The 20,642-nt window shown below is 37.1% G+C and overlaps 1 protein-coding gene across 4 annotated transcripts in view; it reads right to left on the bottom strand.

The window, feature by feature from the left end:
- THEMIS (thymocyte selection associated) overlaps positions 1-20,642 on the bottom strand; it is a 188,825-nt gene that overhangs the window by 48,438 nt on the left and 119,745 nt on the right. The gene's annotated exons all lie outside the window — the stretch shown is intronic.

The following is a 20,642-nucleotide window of genomic DNA, read 5'->3' as shown; positions in this document are numbered from 1 at the left end:
AGACCTAAAAAGGAAACTGAACTTTCAGCACACTGCTTCATAGCGAAATTCAGAATAGAAGTTTTTCAGTTTGAATCTGATTACAAAATATTCAGATTCATAGAGTCAAAAGTAGCCAGTGAATTTTGGCCATCCACACTAGCCATTTTGGTTCACTAAAGGGTAGCATAATGAACAACTTTCCTTAAGTTTCTCTTACAGACTGTGTACAGCATTAAATTCATTAAATATTCATTAAAAGCTTGAATCAAAGGCTTTTAAAGCTTGGAAAGAGCCAATAAGGAAATTAGGGTCCAGAATGATTAAACAATTTACCCAAATTAATAGAATGAACAGTGCCACGCCTCAGGGATATGTCTCCCAACCCTTAGTCCAGTGTTCTTCCCATCACTCTGTGATCCATTTGTTCATTTATTCATTCAATGTGGTGGACCAGTTGCACTCATGGCCCCAATTCTTCACTTCTCTCTGTATACATGTCCTTTCTGTGTAATCTTGCAGTACCCTCCTACTGTGACTTTTGACTTGTCCATGTGACTTTTTCTGGACCAACGGAATACTGACACATGTGACACAGAGAGTTGAAAGATGCTTGCACAATTGCTTTTGCTCATTCTTGTCCTTCCCCTGTGCCATGAGAACATGCCTAGACTAGTCTTCTGGAGGTTGAGCAGGACAGAAAACAGAATCATGTTACCCTAGTCATCCAAGCTAAGACAACCAACAGCCAGAAGAGACTCAGATATTTGGGCAAACCCAACCCAGATCAGCTAAAACTAGTTCAGGTCAGCTGAACCCCAGAGCCTCATGAAAAATGTGTTTTTTACTGGGTGCCGCTAAGTTTTTCTGGTGAGTATGCAGCATTGCGTGGCCATAGATAACTGGCACATCCAACAACCATTTATATATAGTATCCCAGACACTAGGAGTATTGTGAGAATATAAATATAACTTAGTCTCTAAATTGTTCAACTACAATTTCTTAAACTGTTTAAGCAGAGATTAAGAGTGTGGTAAGTCATTTGTAGATAATTCTCAAATTCCTTCTTAAATGACAAAAGATGGAATCCTGACGGTACTATCAGGGACAACTCAAAAGATCAGAGTTTGAATGTTGATATTAACTAGAACTAACCCACTACGCTTGTTTACATTTGACTCATCTACAGCCCACAGAAAGCTAAGTCTATCACTTGATATGAATTTTTAAATTTATTGTCAAGCATGTACTATCACATAGCTTTGAAAAAAAATACTTTTCCTGATTTTGAATTAGATACTTTGGAAAAAGTATTATTATTTCAAGTTATTAGATGAGTATTAAATCATAGTTTCTCAATACTGAGCAATAAACTAGATTAAAGAAGGAATGTAGCTTCCTGCTTTTTCATACCAAATTCAATTGATGATATTAAGTGAGGAATTGAATGATATTAAGTGAGGAATTGAAATGTTAGAAAAAGTTCATGCAAATTATGTAATTTATAGTATATCCCAGACTTCAGAGAAGAAACGCAGAATTTAAATAAAATTGTTAAACCTGAAAGCTTAACATGAAAGGTTGAGGAGAGAAAATGAACTCTTGGTCAGAATGGATCAAGTATTGCAAAGGCCTGGTGTTTCTTGGTGCAAACCTCTGGCAGGTTGGACATTTTATTTATTTATTTTTTCTCTCCTTTTTTTTTTTTTTTCCTTTTTAACATGTTTATTGGAGTATAATTGCTTTACAATGGTGTGTTAGTTTCTGCTTTATAACAAAGTGAATCAGTTATACATATACATATATCCCCATATCTCCTCCCTCTTGTGTCTCCCTCCCACTCTCCCTATCCCACCCCTCTAGGTGGACACAAAGGACCAAACTAATCTCCCTGTGCTATGTGGCTGCTTCCCACTAGCTATCTATTTTACATTTGGTAGTGTATATATGTCCATGCCACTCTCTCACTTCGTCCCAGCTTACCCTTCCCCCTCCCGTGTCCTCATCTCCATTCTCTACGCCTGTGTCTTTATTCCTGTCCTGCCCCTAGGTTCTTCAGAACCATTTTTGGTTTTAGATTCCATATATATGTGTTAGCATACGGTATTTGTTTTTCTCTTTCTGACTTGCTTCACTCTGTATGACAGACTCTAGGTCCATCCACCTCACTACAAATAACTCAATTTCATTTCTTTCTATGGCTGAGTAATATTCCATTGTATATATGTGCCACATCTTCTTTATTCATTCGTCTGTCAATGGACACTTAGGTTGCTTCCATGAGGTTGGACATTTTATAATATTAGCATTTAATGCTAATATTAGCCTATTAGCATTTCAACAATTAAAAATCCCACTTTGCTAGAGGTAGTCCCCACATTCTGGTCTCCTCTAGTGAAGCTCTGTCAGGCTTTCCAGGCTCTTCTTTGCTTTAGTTATTACAGCCAAGCTCCTGTTCCCAGGCCCTAGTGAGGCAGTCATCTCTTAAGCTACTAACCCTGACACGTTCTCTAATCCTTGTTTCCTTAGCCCTTCCCTCCAGGTCCCTGAGTCTTCAAACCATCTCCAGGTATTGATTTTCTGCTACAATAAAATTCCCATAATGCTCCATTTTTTACTGCCAATTGCTCTCCACTGAGCACCAGTTCCCCGCCCCACCCCACCTCCCACTCTGCCCCCGTCTCTCTCTCCCTCTCTTCTCTCGTATCTCTCAGATTCTTCCACTGTGCCTTTGGAAATTTCACCGCATAGTTAACTTTCTTTCAGAACATTTCCTCTACCTTCCAACCTTGACTAAAATTCCACTCTCCACTGAGGACAGCACTTCTGTTGCAAATGAAGATGGCTGCTTATTCCTCAACACCCTAGATACCCTCAGGCTGATGATACTCTGGCACCTAGTGCTGTCCATTGCATCCTTAACTCCTTTCAAAAAATCCCTGCTGCTTTGACATTCTTGCCATCTAGCTATGCACTATCTCCTTTATTGTTGGTATCATTTACCTACTAATCGCTAGTCACAATTCATCCTTCATAAAAAGACTGGATTATTGTTTTCTCTTCTAGCCCCATGATCCTGAATGATGTTCACATCTACACAAACATTCCATTCAACACCTTGACTGGATCTCCTTATTACAAATGAACTTTTCATTTCTCTACCTTAGCCTTTCACACCCAGAGTCAAGTCTGAAACCTGACATAACCTGAACATTTTCCACTTTCAAAATCACTAAATGTCCTCCTCTCTCACCTAATCTCCTGTCCTCAAGTAGAGTGTCTCTCTCTCTACTACAGCAAATGCTCTCACTTCCTAGAGTGCTTTCACCAAGACTATACTTGGATCTCATTGGGACCTCAGATCCACTAGTGTTCTAGAATCTTTTCCTATTTTTCTCTACATAGCATCCATCCTAGTTCTAAAACTGAAGTCTGGTCTGTAATCTGTCAGACTTTACCTTTTTCCCATCAGCAGTATATGCTGTGTCTAGTCACCTCCCTATGCTTGGCTTCTGACCAATCATTCTTAGTCTTTTTTGCTGGTTCAACCTCCTTTACCTAAACATTGACTGTAAAAGTTTCTCAAGGTTTTGTTACTGACTCAGCTTCCTTTTTACCACCCCTAGGTAATCCCAACAATCACGTGGCTTAATTTACCATCTACTGTGTATGTTTATGATTCCAGGGGTGGGTGGGGAGAGATTTATGAAATGGGATGAGGCAGGGGTTTGTATGCCATGACAAGCACTCTGGACTCCAATTCTAATGTCCTTTAGCTCTACAATCCCACCCCTCTCCCCTCCTGTCTTGTGGCTCAGCTATTTCATTTGCCTAGAACATTGTTCACTAACTCTTCTTCCTTAATTTTACTGAGTGCGGGGCTCCTACAAGTTTCTCCTCAGCAATTTTCACAAATGCAATTAAATAATACCTGGTTTAATGTTTAGTGTCTATCTTCTGATTAAAAGAGAAATCCACTGAAAATAAAGACTATGTATTTCCTATTCACCATTCTTAGTCCCTATTTCAGCATTTAAATATAGTAAATATTAAATAGCTATATATTAAATGAATGAAGAAATGCATAAATAATATACAGACTTAATTTTTATGACTTTTAAAGAAAAAGAGGCCAGCTTATCAATGACCAATACATAGTCACATGTTCATATGTTAGGAGTGATAGCCACTCACTCCTAACAGTAAAACTTATTATATAGTCGAAAGGCACACACATTTTTAACTTCTTTTATCCATTAAAAAAACACACCACAAATCCCATGCTTTTAAATGAACTCATTGCTGCAATCATTGCAACCACTATGGTTATGTAACATCCCATACATATGTCTGATTCAAGTTAGACTGGTCACTCTCTATGGAAATTATAAATCAAATAATGGTGATGCCAGGGAAAGTGAGAACTTAAGAACAGAGTGTGTATACACATATTCCTGAGGCATGAGATTGTGGCCTGATAATAATAGAAGCAATAAAACCCTCTGTCAGGCACTGCTGCAGTGATGTCAAGCTTTCAACCTGAAGATCAAGTCCATAGAAAAATGAGAAAAATAAGATGTGTGCAAAGAATAGAGAGGAACACAGATAAATTTGAACTGGCAGGCCTCGGACCTTTGTGACCACTCTATAGTACTTGAAAAATAGATCCTGTTCATTTTGTGTAATTTCCATTTAACTTGTCATTAGAAATGAGTCATTAACATCCTGTCTGCTAATATAAAATGACTATTAAATTATTTTTCATGTTATTCTTGGCTTGGAGTTTGAGTACGGCTTTTAGTGTTCCTGCTGAAAGCAATGATCCAATTACAAGGTACTGGATATTTTCCTCATGTACAAAGAAAGGAACAAATAAACACTGCCCCAAAAAAGTCAACCTAGATGTCTATGAAAAACATTGAAAGACTTTTTCAAATCTATCTTTCATCTCATACCTCAGGCCATGTTGTTGGGTAAAAATTACCCTTTTCCAAACAATTTATTGAGATTCCCAGTTCATGATTACATTCACTTTGTGTCTTTTCTCCCCAAGGGCAAATAAGGTTTGCTTTTCAAACTTAGAAAGCCATATAGGGACTGTCTTGGCCCAGGGACTAAACATCATCCTCATTTAAAACGACATGAAGTATCCCAGATAATGTACTTTACTTTTTACTTTGCAAAAAGTCAATCACTCTCCTAACAGACTAAAAAAAGTGACCTCCTTCTCTGCTTATATAAACAACTGCTCCTTTCCACTGCCTGTACTTTTTCATTTCAGAGTAGTGAATGCAAGGGATAGCTGAGAAGAAATTTCAAATGATATTCAGGAAAAAATTTCTCATGAACTTTCTTCCTCAGAATTAAATTCTACTTAAGACAAAAACAATAGTTACAATAATTCAGAGCCTATACATTAAAATAAAGGATCAAAATCCAACCACAAGAAATACAGGTTTGCACAATCAAATTATCATTCCGGGAGAACATGTAGTCCTCGATATAGTCTTTCTTTTTTTTTTTTTGTGGTACGCGGGCCTCTCGCTGTTGTGGCCTCTCCCGCTGCGGAGCACAGGCTCCGGACATGCTTGTGTGTGTGTGTGTGTGTGTGTGTGTGTGTGTGTGTGTGCACGCATGTGTTTTCTGTTTTGTTTGTTATATGGTTGAATCACCATAAATAATTTAGAAGGTTATCAAGTGGTTTAGAAAAAGTAATAAATTCTCATTGTGCACTATACGGATTCAATTAAATGGAGACAAATGTTTGGGTTTTTTTTCTGAGGAAAATATTAAATATTAAACAAGCAAGACTATAAACTGAAAAATAATCTAAAATTGATCAATCTATATAAATAGTCCTCTCTTTCAGACAATAATCCGAGGCTTCACACAATTATCCATGTATACAAATTAACTGCCCTTTCTGCAAAGAAAACATTCTTCATACCAATTGAAAGAGACTGCTTTTGAGCTTCCTCCGCCCAATTCCAAAGACAAGCCACCTTTGACACCGTTCCTGTCCCTTCCAGCCTTAGGTTGTTTGCGGGCAGTGGGTGGGAGGGCATGGGGGTTGCCCAGGCCTGTAGTAGGCAGGCCTCATTTCTTCAGCCCATCAGAAGACCATCTCCACCTTTCCCGTTCCCAGAGCTTCAGGCTGTGGCCTTCCTGGGTGAGACCCTTTGCTGGCATCACTTACGCTCCTCAGCCAGGGCTCTTCCCCCCTCAACCATGCACACCTTCTTCTTCCGTTGGGATCACACTGGCCGGGCTCTGAGCTGGCGACTGACTGGGGGCCTCAGCAACAGTCCCAGGTGCATGCATGTGGCTTGACACTTAGATGCTCTTGCACCTAATTGTGATTACCAGGTGGGACCAAGCCCCCTTTTCCCAGCCTGCTGCATGTATCATCAGAAGCTCAGACATTTAAAAGAGTTGGGGTTTTCTATTTGCCTTGCCCTTTCCTTTGGGTCAGAGAAGAGACAATTGGCCCACGGAAAAGAAAGATGCCTGTATCTGCTTCCCTGATAAGAGATGAGAACCTTCCATCTCTGCCCTTCAAGGACCTCCTCTTCCTGCTAGACTTGCTGAGACAAGATCCAAAGAAGACTATCCCTTTTGGAACTGTGATTAGAGATCTTATCACCCATCATACATCATACATCACAGATTATACGATGTTTTCTGGGAAAGAAGCCCTTCATTTACTATTAAGCCTACTTTAAACCTTTAAGTCTACTTTCAAAGACCTGTTTCCAGAACATATTATGTACTAAAGGAAGATATTATAACTACTCACATATTTCAGTTGCACTGTTCTCTCTTTGCTGAAAACTGGCAACTAGACAATTTGACATCTAGAAGTCCCACCATCCTGATGTGATGTTGATTTGGCCGCTGCCTTGGGAAAAATCAAATCCTAGCTTCAAATGCAAGAAGAACTCAATATAATCACACACCTTGATTGAAAGAAATTTAAGAATTTTCCTCCAGACTCTCAGGGCAGAGAACCTCTTTACACTGTTCTGTCAAGCTCAATTCAATCTACTTCTTGCCACTCTAATATTCTATGAATTTAGCCAAAGATGAAATGGACACTTGAGGTAAATGCTTAACCAACATATCTTTATTTTAAAATAAGGTCAGAAGAGACAGCTAACCTATACATTTGTTATTCTTAAGGAAATAAATGAGAAGTCTGGCTGCCCTCAAAGATGTTTGCCTCATTAGATAATGGACAAGTGTGCAAAAACGTTTGCTATTTTAGAGCTGCTGTGACAAGTGCATCCCCTACAAAATACCAAGGTTGCCTTACTTATAGCGTTGCTGTTATGAACACTGGAATAGCTCTTTGTGTATAAATAAATTTTCTTCTTTTTCTTTATTTTGCCTTCCTGAAAATTTTAAAAGTATTAATTCACATGGTTATTATTTATAACTTTCATGGCTCCTATCTTAATTGGAAAATCTTAACTCTTAGACTCTATAAGGGTAATTTGTGGCCAAAGGGCAGGAAAATTAATCTTAATTTGAATTGGAGAACAGAAATTCCAGCAACATAAATTATGTGACACACTTTTTTTGTTTAGATTAGTTTTTGGTGAAATTAGTTTTGAATCAGTAGACATATGAATAGCATTTGAAAAATGTCCAGCAGAGCAATGCTTGCTGCAGATGGCAGATGGGAACTGCAGTGTACCATATAATAGTTCTGTATCTATAAAAAGAATTCTAAATTCATTTCTTAAAAATTACATTTGAAATCTTTTTAACCTTCTGGGTGTTAGAACACAGACTTTCACATGAGTCTCTGAAAGGCATCCATCCTGGCAACCTGATTTAAAGCATTGCTATACTATTATTTGAGCTAGCAACAATTTTGTTGAGTACAATTTACTATTTCTTCAGCTATTTGCATTATATGAAATGTTAAATGGCATTCTTGCCATCAAAGTGTTGCTAAAATGTAAAAATCCCCTGCTATCGTGAACAAGAGACCAACATAGATGTAGTCCTTAAACGCTGCTTCCCACCTCCTCACCTCAAGCCTGGCAACATTCCTTTGAAACCCTTTCCCATGAAGGCTGCTTTTCTGACCTCTTTCTACTCACACACCCTACTCCCCAACCCCTTTATAAAGCATTGTCTGGCACCACCATCCAACAACTTCTCTAAATTTCTACACAGTCCTGGCATGACCCTTCCATCATCTCCAGGATCCTCTCCCACTTTGCTCACAATGCCCTCTTCAGCTCCTGTCCTGCTCTTTGCCATCCCTCTACCAGCATGACGTCAGAGAACTTTCATGTTCACACCTCTGTGGAACTTTATTTTCTACTCTTTTTTAACCTCTTGTAAGTACAGTCAGAACTTGGACTTCATTGTTCCTCAGAATTTCTCCATCATCAAGATCTTGAGTTCTAGCACTCTCTTCTGTGCTCACACTTGCTTAGTTAGCCCTGTTCTTTCCTCTCAGTCTTCAAGTCACTTCACTCTATCAGCCTCCTCCTTGCCTCACTTGTTTTCCTACCCTAGGGGTCCTTAGAACCCACATGTTAATAGTTTTCTCACTGTGGTTGTGAGATTCTCATTTTCCATTCCACTCTCTTTGCCAATCCCTAATAGTCACTTTCTGTTCTCTCACTCACAAAGAGGTAGCTCATTGCTGGTTTAAAAAAAAAAGGCTTATAATTTTCCTATTTGTCTCTGACATAAGTTCATGTTGCCTGGTGACATCGGGTCCTCAGTGTTGCTCAGTAATCTGAGGATCTCTGCTTCAGTTCCTTGTGAGGCATCCATAGATGATGTTCCAAAATCTTTTCTTCCTTTATCAAGCTCACAGTTGCAACCTGGCATTCCTCAATCATAGGACGTTATGTAATCACTTAATTTATTGATATCATGGCCATCTGAAATCAATTTCCACAGCTTTCTTGTCTTTTCTTAGAAAGTCACTTAATCTCTTCTTCTTTCTGACTTACAAAGCATCCTGCCCTCTTTATAAAGTAAGTGCCTCTTCCTCTGACTGTGACCCTTTCTCTCCCACTTTGCCCTTGACTTAATTACTCTGCCCACTTCTACTGCATTCTCTGACTCTGCCTCTCCATTTCTTCATTCATTTTCTGCCAAACTTTAGTGAGAGTGATCTATTCTTACTGCTCCTTTTCCTTCCCTCCCACTTACGTATTAACTGGTATTTACTGCATGGAATCTGGTTTCTGTTCCTACCACTTGATTTAAAATATTTTCACCAATAACCTTCTAATCATCAGTCCTATAACGCACGGCCTTTATTCAGACCTCGTGGTTCCTGAGCTTTCGGCTGCACATAACTGTTAACCACCTCACATTTTTTTAATACGTTTTCCCCTCGGTCTCCAGAAACACTATACTCTGTTGGATCCTCGTTCACTCATCTCTTTCTCCATCTTTTCTCTTTCCTACCAGCCTCTAAATCAGTGATCTCTAAACCATTCTGATCACGTGTTCATAACAAAAAAAATTTAAGTATAAAACATAAATTTGATGCATGTGCCAGTACGTAAAAGTACATATAGTTATGTGTATTTACTCTACTAGTGCATCACATGCATTATAAAACTCAAAGCAGAAACTTTAAAAATAATAAAGTTGAAATAAAAATATTTTAAGCAAAATTTTATTTCATTTATGAATAATACTGAGAAAAATGATTGAATAGTTTTCATTATTTTCTAAATCTTGGTTTAACACTTTGTGTTATAGCAATTCAATTGTTTCCTTCACAATCCAGTTGATTTATAAACTGAGTTTAAATGGTTAAACTGAGTATAAACCACAGAAAATGATGCTTCACAAAAATACCTGGATCCGAATGGGAAAAGTACATTGTTAATCGCTCTCACTAAATCATGAGGCATATTTTTCAACAATGTCTACTAATTTTGCAAAGATAATGTTGAAGTTAGCTAGTAACACCCTATCTTCCCTAATGTACAGCTGTTTTTTAAAAACTAAACAGATTTGAGTTGATAGTTAACTAATTAATATTTTAACTATTGTGTTCAAAACCCACTGAAATTCTTTGGAAGAATTAGTAAATGGTTAAAAATTTTGTTTCTAAGTTTTTAAAGTTTGTAAGGTGAGAGGTTTTATATGTTGCACATTGTTTTCAGGAATGAAAGCACATAGCATTGAGAAATATTTCAGAACAATACACTTTTAAAATCTTCATTATAGATGATTCTTTTATGACAGTTATTTTTTGTCCTTTTAATTGAAGGGCCAGCTCAATTGTGAACGTGTGTGTGTATTCCTCTAGGTTACAGATTACCGACAGGCACTTGGAGTCATGGATTAGGTAGGCAAATTTGAACACTTGACTTTTGTAAAATAAATCTTAACACTAATAATCTTCAATTTTGGAAAAAATAATTTGTCATAATTTATAAATAAATCTTTATATGGCACAAGAGAATGTCATAATCATTCCCCACCTCACAAAGTTTAATGAGGATACTACTATGTTTTTTACTTTTGTTTCTATAAACTAACCATATTCAAAACATCCTGCAGGACTTTGTAAACTTTTGGCTACAATTTCTTTGCTATAGTAACTTGCGTATAATGACACTGGGAATGCATTTCATATGTGGATTCATCACTCTAACCTTCCTGTAGGATCACTTTTAAAACTTCTAGACAAGGCAGCTCCTCTATCAACTAGTTGGACTTTGTTCACCCATAAATCAATGCTTTCACTAAAGAAATTATTAAGGTATAGAATCATGGCTTCTCCAATGCATCAAAAAATACTTTATGGGTTTTATTACTGAAGCACTATCTAGCAAATATAATAAACATGCATGTCAGGAAAAAACTGAACTCTCTTGCAACTTTATAGAAAATCTCCCTCACTGAGTCATTTGTTTGTACAAATAATAATAATAGCTAACATTTATTTTGTGCTTACTGTCAGGCACTATTCTATGCCTGTTACATGTATTAGCATAGTGAAATCTTCAGCATTTTTTGTCTATACATCTTCTAAGAGTATTTTCATAAAATGAAATGGTTTTAATTTGTCACCATATTGCTTCTTTGTATTACATTAGTCATTTTTAGGAAGAACTAGTTTACACAATAATATGTAATTCTTTTCTTTACTGCTATTGGAAAAACTCAAAAGAGTTAATATTAGTTTTAGTGAACTTTAAATATAATGAAGTACTGGATTTAGAATAACATAATTATAAACAGCACTGACTACAGACAATTGTCTTCATATTCTTACTGCTTAGTTTTAAAATATATTGTTAATCACTAAGGTTTCATTTTCTCAGTTGCTAATGTCACATAACACAGTACAAAATATGGTGAAGTTCGTTGTCGCTTAGACTGGTTGTAAATCCTTATTTCAATCTTTTTGATAATTTCAATTTTTTGGCTGACATCTTGATGGGGATGATTAATTCATCTTCTTTTTTTTTTCCTTTCAATGTGGCTGATGGAGAAATATTAGAAGTGTGAAAATTGTCAGTTCTATTTTTTGTTTTGCTTACATTATAAGTATAATATTTTAATAAATTTATTTACTAAGGTATATAATACTCTCAGAAAAATGCACACATAATGACAGCTCAATGACTTGATACAGATTGAATGCACCTATGTAACCACTACCACCTATGTAAGATCTGAAAATAGAATGTTAATAGCACCTCAGCAGCTCCCTCATGCCCCAACCCACTCACATTTCCAATTCCTCTTCTCCAAAGCTAAACACTATCTTGATTTCTAATATCATAGATTAGTTTTCTTTCTTGTTTGGAAACTTATATACTGTGAATAACAGAGTATATCCTCTTTTGTGGCTGGATTCTTTCTTTTTATCCATAACTTCATAGAGTATACTGTTGTATGAATATACCAAAATTTGTTTATGTACTCTACTATTGAAGAACATTAGAGCTGTTTCCAGTTTTTAGCTATTACAAATAATACTGCTATAAATATTCCAATGCATGTCTTTTTGTGCACATATATACACGTTCCTTCTGGGTGCACATATACATACATTTCTGTAGGCACATAATTGTTAGGTCATAGAGGGTGTGTATGACCAGCTTTAGCAAGTAGATCTTGCAAAATGATTTCCCACATTCTATTCTTATAAGGAGTATATGAGTTTCAGTTTCTCCATATTCTTGCTAAGATTTGGTACTGTCAGTTTTTTTTACCACTCTGTGATTCTGTAGTGTTATCTTACAGTGGTTTTAATTTACATTTCCCAGATGACTAATGAGATTAAACTGTTCTTCAGTGTTATATTGGTCATTGTGAAGTACCTATTTTGTGAAGTAAACATTCAAGTGTTTTGCCCATTTTCTCTATTGTGCTGTCTGTATTTTTGTCATCGATTGGTAAAAGTTTTTTATATACTCTGAATACAAGCCTTTTTTACTATCCCTTATTTATTTTATAAATAGACTTCCTCACTTGTAGCTTATCTTTTCACTCTTTTAATGGTGTCCTTAGTAGTATAATCTTTAATCTACAATATTTTTTCTGTAATTTAAAATCTCATTTTGTGAGATTTGGTTTTGTTTAAACTGGAAAATACAGTTTTCAAATACCTTGACCAGGTTTATCAAATCTGCAGTGTAGTGCAATTTCCTGAAATCAAGGGTGCCACTGTGTACCTAGGCAGGGTCCCATCTTAGGGATACCCACTCTCTGGAAACAGAAACAAGATCCAGTGGCCAGAATTGCTCTATAATTTGAGTTAACAATGATCATCAACAGCTGCTAACTTTATAAAAACAAAACAAAACAAAACAAAACCCCCCAAAACAAAAGACAACCAGATGTTATGTATCTCTTGCTAGAAATACGTAGCACTTTTTATAGAGTAGTCTTTCCAAAAACTCAAATCTGTATCTTTCGAGCTTCAAGATTCAACTATCAATGCACAAGAAAACACATCAGAACATCTTGAAAGGAAGCCCACTCACAGGCAAAGCAATCTTAGAATGTATGACATCTAGAACATATTTCATCTAGAATATATCACATGTGGTAGATCAGGAAAAAAAAACAAACCGATATACAGAAATCCTAAGTGAAGTGTAAGAAATCTAAAAATAGAAGGTTTTGGAAAACAACAAAGGGCCCTAAAATATCACAGTTGATTCCAGTTTCTACACAAGTTGCTCTATGTAACTGGCAAAAGAAAATGCATTTCCACTCCTGCTTCCCAGCAACCACAGGGAAACAATCAGCAAACTTCATGCTGTGGAAAACTATAGAACTAACCCAGTTTCTCCAACAAGTTGAGAAAAAAACAGGAAGAAATCTATAGATTAAAAGAGACTTGAAAACATATCATTCAATTGCAATGTATACACCTTATTTAGATCCTGATTCAAACTGTAAGAAAACATTTATGAGACAACCAGGCAAATTTGAATTCTAACTTGATATTTTATAACATTAAGGAGTTATTGCTAATGTTTTCAGGTATGACAACGATATTGTTTGTTCTAAGAATCCCTACATTTTAGAGATATCCACTGAAGTATTTGCTGATGAAATTAAGTAAAATTATTTTTTTCCCCTCTCCAAAATATCAGTGGGGCTGAAGAGTGAGGGATATAGGTGAAAAAAAATTTGTCTTGAGTTGGTAGTTGATGAAGCTGGGTGAGGGATACTGGGAAGTTTATTATGCTCTTCTTTCTATGTTTGCATGTACTTGAAATTTTCCAGAATAAAAAGTTAAAAAGTAGTTTGGCCTAACTTGAGATCAGGACAATAATAAACTCATGTACAATGTGAGGACACATGAAAAATATAGTGAATTTCAGAAAATAGGCTATAGTTTCTTAAATCTTCTTATCTCTCTAAAGTTGAGGTTGGTGGTTAGTTCTTGGCCAGGATGATATAGATAGGTCTCCTACAGTCTCAGAGGAGGAGAATTTCAGAGACCTGACTCTACTGCTCTAGGAGCTACACAAGAACTTGCAGTTTGGACAATGTTGCAGGGAGTGGGGGAGGGGTCAGGGAGCAAGGCTGCAATCTAACAAGGTGGAGCAAAGGAATAAAAATAGGCTGCCTGGTGGCGTGTTCAAAGTCAACAATGGGGATCACGAGAGGCACCTCGAAGAACAAAAACTAGCCAGACAACTTCTGAATCAGGCGACACTGCGTTCAAGAGGCCCTGTGCTGTAGACCAGGGACAATCTGCCTTGCATGTTGAGAGCCTCGGAAAGCCCTAAATGACAGTCACCAGGGCAGCTCCTCTGAATGGTAGGCATTAACAGGTGATGAAGCTGTTTCTTACATGGGCAACTCTGTGTCACCTGCTCTAAGATGTGGAACATAGAGATGTATTTATTTCATGATGATCAGTGTTTCTCCCAAGGGACTCCAGGAAAATCAGCTAGTATGCATTCTTCTTGAAGATTTTTGGGGCACTAATCTTCTAGACATTCATCAAACTGCATACAATCTTGGTTAATGAAATAATCAGTTAGTCCAATCATATAGATCTGGACCACCCCCGGAGGATTTGTTAGTAACGCAGACCAGATCCTCCAATATGGCCAGTTCAGCATTCATGATGGCATTTGTTCTTGGCTAATTATAGTGAATAAAGAGAGAAGAGAAGGATGTTTGGATCCAGGTGCTTTTCTACCTATATCTGAAATTCTCACTTAAAAAAACCCCTAATTTAGACATATCTCTTTTGATATTTCAGTAATTCTTGTCTAAAGTATTATACTGAGAGGAATTAATTTCACTATGTATAATTTTTACACTGAGTGGAGAGACCTTAATTTCATACTAAGAAAATATTGAATATGGAGTACAGTTAACATACATGCATACATATGTACCACTGGAAATTCTACAGAAAATGCTTCAATTCACTTTCACATTACTCTGAAGAAAGAGAAATTCAGTACAGAGTAAAACTGATGACAAGGGATATTTAAGAACGATGTATTGATATGAGCTTTATAAAACAAAAATCTAGACCCAGCGTCATATAAGCACTTTTAAAATCTCTACACAAGTACATGATTTGTCATTGTCATGTCAAGTTGAAGCTCAGTTGAAAGAGAAGCCATGAAGCAAAACTGATAAATGAAACTCAAGTACCAAAAGATTACACAATAGCCTCAAAAGCAAACAAGACAAGAGCGTCTAGGCTAAAGGCTCATCATTATGATCCAGACCTATGTTCAGATTACTTTTATTACTTGCTTTTTATTTATTCCTCTATATTCTTCTTGATCTCTAATGCAATTGTAGTTGTGTATTATATCACCCTTATTGTCATTAGAAGGTTTGTTTCAGTTTCTGAAAATCAGAAAATGATGAGTAGGGAAAACTGAATAACCAAATGGGATAAAAGAAAAATATCTATCAGTGCCTTACTTTTTCATGTCAGAGAAAAAGTAAAAGAGGAGAACAAAAAACAGGAAGGGACTCGCAAACCAGTAATAGTGTTTTGGTTATTAATTAAAACACTGCTCAGGGGGTGTTTGATTTAAAATATCATTTTACTCTTTGCCTTACTTCACTCAGTATGACAAGTCAGACAGAGAAAGACAAATATCATATGATATCGCTTATATGTGAAATCTAAAGAAAGGGTACAAATGAACTTATCTACAAAACAGAAATACAGTTACAGATGTAGAAAACAAATTTATGGTTACCAGGGGCGTAAGGGGTGGGGGAAGGATAAATTGGGAGACTGGGACTGACATATACACACTACTATATATAAAATAGATAACTAAAAAGCACCTACTGTATAGCACAGGGAACTCTACTCAATACTCTGTAACAGTCTATAAGGGAAAAGAATCTAAAAGAGTGGAGATATGTATATGTATAACCGAGTCATTTGCTGTACACTTGAAACTAACACAACATTGTAAATCAGCTATACGCCAATAAAAATTTGAAAAAAAGAGCCTTAAAATTTTAACTCTTGAAAAAAATTTAAAAATAAAGTAAAATATCATTTCACTCTTGCTTTAAAAGTTAGGTTGTAAGCAAATATTGATAAAGCAACAGGGAGGGAGGTTGTGACTGTGTTTTAGTAGTAATTTTATATTCCCACCAGATGGCAGTCTTCCCTGACTCTTTGCAGCTACCTTCCAGAGTCTAGCTGTTCATTGCTGACCAAGCAATGACATTACATCTATGTACTCGGATGGAATATGGGAAATCTGCCAGAACTCCGTGGCTCCAAGATTAAATGTCTCATTTGAAGAGAGACTTCCATGGGCAGAGGTTTTTAGTTTTTCAAGTGATATGTATATCTTCAGGACAAAGGGTATTTACATAAACTCTAGGCTTACATTGAGTTTCTCAGGATCACAGTTGGCACCTTTTCTTGATGTTCAGGATGCCAAGAGGCTGGTAAATGCACTAGTGAAGGTTTCAGAGTATTGTATTTCTCAAAGCGGAGCCAAGTAAGAAGTGTTCAAATGCCACCCGTATCTCAAGTATTCTCATCTAATCTCAGCTCCTATAGTGTTTACTTAAAACATTTTCATTTCCTTGGCAAGGAGCTATGTAAATACATTCAATTTTACCTCTTTTATACATATGTCCCTGAGACATTTTGACTAATGTGTTAGGTTGGAGAATTTTACTGTCTACATGTGCATGAATATATCATAAACTAATTCTAGAATAAAAGGCTTATCTCAATGATCAGTGACATTTGCATTCAGAAATTATAGCAATTGAGAATTTATCCATTCTTTGCATCGCTAGCGAGAACCTTAAGGCATTTTCAAACTTAATTATTTTTTATTTGTACCTATAACAAATTCACATCCCTGACAGGGATCAGTATTAGTGGACTACTTTTTCAATACGGGAATTCTCACAACCCCTATACTTTCTATAGGGAATAGATTAGGAATATTCTCACAGGGGCCTTGGGAAAAGAATCTTTTCAGTCAAGGGCATGATGGTGACTGGAGAGAGCAAATCTGAGGTCGGGCTCTGTCCTTTTCTCCTTGGGTCTTTCCTACTGAAGGTAGCAGAACATGTAAATTCAAAATATGACTGTAGGAGTTCAGGACATGCCACCCCAAAATATGTTGCTTTGGTATATTGATTATTTTGATCTGTGGGCACTTGATAAATAGCAAATGCAGGGAGAGACTGTCTCTGGACTGCCCTTATCTGACTAAGAGACAGATCCTCCAAAAGGAACTCAATTGTCATAGATTTCCCTCCCTAGGAGTTTCATCAACCAGGTCGGGATTGGCTCTTATCACAGAAGAGACCAGAAGTCGACAACGCATTCAGAAAAACTTTGTCACAAACTGTAATTGCTCCCATCTATTCTTCTAAGGGCCCCTTCATCTTTCCTAAAAATCATTTACTCTCCCCTCCCCTAAGGGGCCTATGTCATCCTCCCCTTTCCTGATTAAGATGCTATTTAAACATAAATTCTAAAGCTACCTCTTTGGGATACTCAGCTACCCTGGGTATCTCCTATGTACACATGAGGTCTACATGTTAATAAACTTCTGTTTGCTTTCCTCTTGTTGACCTGCCTTTTATTACAAGGGTCTCAGCCGAGAACCCAGAAAGTAGAGGGAAAAATATTTTTCCTCCCCTACACTATTCACACCAACAGAGAAAAGTTCAACTACTGAACAAAGCTGTGGGTAAGTCCCACCCTGCCCCAGATTCTCATTCTCTCCCCGTCACTCCACTTCATACAACACAGTCTGCTGCACATCTAGAGAATTTAAATTATTTTTCATATACATAATATAAAGTAAATGTTAGATTTCAGTATAAATTTAAGTAAAAAAAAAAATTCATTATCCAGAACTAATTCACAGTCATCCACAGAGAATGGGATTGTAATCAGTTGCCAAACAATGTAGCATATGTGGATACAGTCATGCATAGAAAAGTAAAATTTCCTCTGGATGGGGAATTGGGGACCAAATCAAACAGGGAAACAATGCAACGAGGAGAGGCTCTGGTATTGTTCATGAGGGTTGAAAACAGAGATATTTCTATTTTATTCAACAGTGAAGAGTCATAGGTTTCTCACATAAAATTAGAGTTTTCAATTTAACTTCTCTGGTATTTAAAATTCCTCTATAAGCGCTATTCTATAGCCCAAAGGACAAATTCCAGACTACTTTCTGTGACCTTTAAGATTATTTCTCAGCCCCATCTCACGCCTCCTCTTCTGTGCTTTGCTTTGTCATTGCACTAGCAGGCCCTGACTTTGCTTATTTTTGAGTCCACCCTGCTACATAGTGTGCTGCTGCCAGTCTCTCTGCTTGTTCACCCTTGAAATTTCCAGTGAGTGCTTAATACATATGTGATGGATTAGTTAATCAATTAATTAACTCATGGTTGGTTTTCTGACTAGTCTATTTCTGCAAAATTCTAAAATGCCTGGGAAATCAATGCCTATTCATTGCTCCCTGAGAAGCCCTGAGATACCTGGGTCTGATATTCATTCCGAAGCTCTGCTGTAGCAAATTTCCACAAACTGGGTGGCTTAAAACAGCAGAAATTATTCTCTGAAAGTTCTGGAGGTCAGAAGTTTGAAATCAAGGTGTCAGCAAGGCCATGTTCTCTTCAGGGTCTCTGGAGGAGGGGCCTTTTTTGACAGCTGCTGGTGGCTGTTGATATTCCTTGGTGTTTCTTGGCTCATAGCTGCTTCATTTCAGCACCTGCCTCTATCTTCACATTGCCTTTTCCACTGTGGTTCTGTGTGTCTAAAGTTCCTCACTTGCTCTCTTATAAGATATGTGTGATGTTATTTATGGTTTACCTGTTAATCCAGGATAACCTCCTCCTCTCAAAATCCTTAACTTGACCACATCATTGCCATACAAAGAAATATTCATTCTTTTGTCATACAGGGTAAGAGTTAAATTATCATGTGACTAAAACGTAGACATTTTTAGGGACCACGTGTAGCCCACCAAAACCTGAGAGCAAATGGTTAACCATATGAGGACACTAAGTCCAAACTGGGTTCAGGGTATCTGTCACTAACACAATATTTTCTTGGTTACACCTAAGCATAGATGTTTCTATAGCTCTGAAGAATAACTTTTACATATAGTACCCAGATGAATTGCTGTTGCTAAGTGAACTACAAATGAACTGACACCTCCTAGAGAACAAGAGGATGCAGAGACAGAAGTGAAGACCCTGGTGATAGAAGAGTAACTCGGGAGACAGATCTGATCGATGCCTTCTGGTCCTGTATATGGGACAGGCCAGTGCTGTGAACACCTGGGGATGGAGACCTCAAAACATGCAGACCAAAGAGAAGCATTTGGGAGCTAGATCCAAAAGGTGGATAAGAAGCCCAAGACAAAAAGCAAATTTTCATTTCCATGGAACAAAGGAGTTGAAATAGCAAGTGTGAGCAAACTGTGGGACAAAAATAAATGAAAGTTACTTCCAACTAACTCCAAAGGCTAAGAATAAAGAAAAAAACAGCCAGTGGGAAGGAGGAGGTGGAATGTGAAACAGGGAGGGCCTGGGCAGCCTACTTAATGCTGTAAACCTAACAAGTTGTTCCAAACTAAAATGAGGCTTTGTATAAATCTGCAGTCTGCCTCTTTGCCAATATTCTTGTACTCTATGATTCTGTTATACTAATTGTTAAAAACATAAAGTAGCTTCAATATCATTAATTGAAGGGCTCACATTCAGCTGATGTGCACTGGTACCAAGCAGATCAGCATCTCTTTTCAAGTAAGACATGGTCTGAATGGCCAGTGCCCATGTCCATTTTCTCCAGTATCATCTCATTGTATGCATGGCCATGTCAGGACAGGGCTGGAAAAAGAACCACTGGAGAAGGGATCCTTGGACCTTGAGGCAGAGATTCTCCCCTGACTCCTTCAGGGGAAGAAATAGAAAAATAATTAGAGCTTTGGCAATAGGAACCTAATTAGGTTTTTTTTTTTTCTGCTTAATGGCTCTTTTCTGGGAATATCTTATCACAAAGAACATCTTAAAATACCCATGAAATTAGGTGCTAGAAACTCAAACACCTTCAGAGCCCATAAAGCAGGGCTGAAGATGAACAATGGGAGAAAAAAGTAAGGACCGTATTTGTGACCGACTCCAGAGTTGAAGTTACAGTTTGTGACCCTGTTTAATGACAGTATCTTGTCAAACAAATACTACTGAAGTTTGGAAGCTTCTAGTGGATTTGAACATTGCTAAAACTTTTTATTGGATGTAAATTTCAAGTTGTTCATAGTCATAGCCCAGTGGTTAAAAAAAAGAACAAAAGAGATTAATAAGGTTATTTATTATAACTTTATTAATAATAAAACCCAATTGCACAGCCAATCCAATTGATTCTCCCCAAAGTGCCTCTTAATTGGCCTAAAACCTCCCAATGGAATTTTAAAATGTTGATCATATGTAAGACCTGCCTCATTGCCATATAAAGATATGAAGGCATAAACAACCTGACCATTTTTTTTTCTTTTCCTATTTAAAAAGAGAGCTAGTATGCTTACAAATGGCTGTAGAGAAGGGGAGGAATTATTTATTGAAGTAATCTGTGATGGACATAGCATTAGACCTCCAGAGAGCATTTATGAGTTACTAGGATTCCAAAATGCAACTATAAACCATTTCCTGCAATATTTTT

Source organism: Neophocaena asiaeorientalis, unplaced genomic scaffold, assembly GCF_003031525.2.
Source record: "Neophocaena asiaeorientalis asiaeorientalis breed wild unplaced genomic scaffold, Neophocaena_asiaeorientalis_V1.1 scaffold5, whole genome shotgun sequence".
Classification (NCBI taxonomy): domain Eukaryota; kingdom Metazoa; phylum Chordata; class Mammalia; order Artiodactyla; family Phocoenidae; genus Neophocaena; species Neophocaena asiaeorientalis.
The sequence above is the reverse complement of the archived record's forward strand: the minus strand, read 5'-3'. Positions and strand labels throughout refer to the sequence as shown.